This window comes from Pteropus vampyrus, unplaced genomic scaffold, assembly GCF_000151845.1.
Source record: "Pteropus vampyrus isolate Shadow unplaced genomic scaffold, Pvam_2.0 Scaffold16, whole genome shotgun sequence".
In the NCBI taxonomy this organism is placed as follows: domain Eukaryota; kingdom Metazoa; phylum Chordata; class Mammalia; order Chiroptera; family Pteropodidae; genus Pteropus; species Pteropus vampyrus.
Window position 1 is genome coordinate 2,502,100 of NW_011888797.1, and position 1,876 is coordinate 2,503,975.

Below are 1,876 nucleotides of genomic sequence, written 5' to 3' on the forward strand. Positions count from 1 at the left end.
CTAGAAATTCAAAATAATTTATGTAGCTTATATTATCAGTTTGTTGGACAGGACTACTATGCAAAGTTCAGTGTTATTTTCTATTACAAAAATAAAATAGTTTTATTCCCTCTGATTTTTCCTACCTTTTTTCTTGCAGAGAAGTTGCCAACGTGTGCACTAGGAAGAAATTCAGAAAGTAATAAACAGGATAATGCATTCTTGTTTATTGTCCAGAATTGTCTATCTGCCTTTCAATATTTCCACAGAAATCAGTGCAACTGCAGGCTTGTTCTAATGGCTTTACATATTTTAGAAATTATTTAAATAAAAAATTGAAAGGGTTCATTATTTGGGGCCATTACAAGACAAGAGAGACAAGAGGCCAAAAGGTCTCATATTATCAACTTTCATATCAGGGCAAATTGTAGCCTGATGTGTTTAAATAGACTCGGGCTTTATAAAAAGAGGGTATTGCAAAATGCTCCTCTCCTGCAAAGAGCGTGGAGCCAATATCTCTATTAGAACAAGTAATAATTGCAAATTCTCAAAAACCAGAGTGCTTGATGGACCATGTTGCTTTCACATTGGTGAACAGCAAGTAACTGGTTGGAAAGGGTGTTCCTGGATTCACCTGTAGGGCTTCCTTTTCTTTTTTCTTTCATGTGGGCTAGTGGAAATTATAACATTCGATCCTAACACTGACCTTTAGCTTAATTTGCCCTAATTTTGCAAAACCTTTCTGCTTCACACCATCAACCCCCTGTGAGTCTACAAATTTGGCATGTGTTAGTATTTAACAAAACGTGAAACGGCCTCAAGGATTCTCCAACAAATGAAACTGATTATACAATGAAAATAAACTTAAGGAAGGATCTGAGACATCATGTAAAGTATTTTACTATGTTTTGCAAAGCTCTTTGCATTTGGAAGCAAGTAAGTTTGTTTTTAAATAAAAACAGTCTTTTTTTTTTTTAAGCAAAATCTTAACCACTGTTTTTGAAGTGTAAGTGAGCAAAAAAAAAAAATTTTTTTTACAAAAGTCAAATGACAACTATGAAATCCAAAGGGGAGAATTACAGCTTGAGGCGTGCCTGCCACATGGAGGGTCTGCTGTGCTTCAAAACCACTGAGAGCAGTTTAACTATGTATATAGACAGTCTGATAATACTTGGTAGACAGTGAACTTTTTGGACAGAACAGGCAGTTCTTAAATACCTGTCACCGGCGTTATATAGCAGAGCAAGATGGAACTGAAAGATTCTCACGTCAAGCCTTTAATATCAGTAAAACAAAAATGACTTCATCTGTGCAATTAGTGAACAAGCTGTTCCCACTTGTCTAAAAGTTCCAGGAAGAGAAACTTATTTTGACTTTCATTTGTCCCGTTTTTCCTGCATACTGAACGTTGCAACCTTGCGACGGCTAAAATCTCTTGGCCTAATAATTACAGCCAACATTGAGAAAACCGTCAAATGATTAGTACAAATAAAAGACAGGAGAAATAAATTCAACTCAGCCTTCCCATCCCCATATTATATCCCCTTCTAGATCTCAGAAGTTCTGTGGTCAAAATGTTTTAGCACTTCTTCATCTGTAAAATCAAACTAAATTTCTGTTTACCACATTAACTTTACAGAGTTTTGCTTTGCTACTACTGTCATTGCTTTATTTTCCTGTTTGGGCGGTATGATGAAGTTTAAACTAATCAAATTCTTTTACTTAAAAAAAAAAAGAAACTCTTCTATGGCCATGCCACCCCGAACAAACCGGATCAGGTCTGATCTCGGAAGATAAGCAAGGTCGGGCCTGGTTAGTACTTGGATGGGAGACTACCTAGGAAGACCAGGTGCTGTAGGCGTAAAAAATGAAAAATAAGGGATCGTAAGCTGACAAG

General features: G+C 36.2%; 1 pseudogene; it reads left to right on the plus strand.

Moving 5' to 3' along the window:
• The first annotated feature begins 1,721 nt into the window (after positions 1-1,721).
• On the plus strand, positions 1,722-1,840 carry LOC111736045 (annotated as a pseudogene).
• The last annotated feature ends 36 nt before the right edge of the window (positions 1,841-1,876 follow it).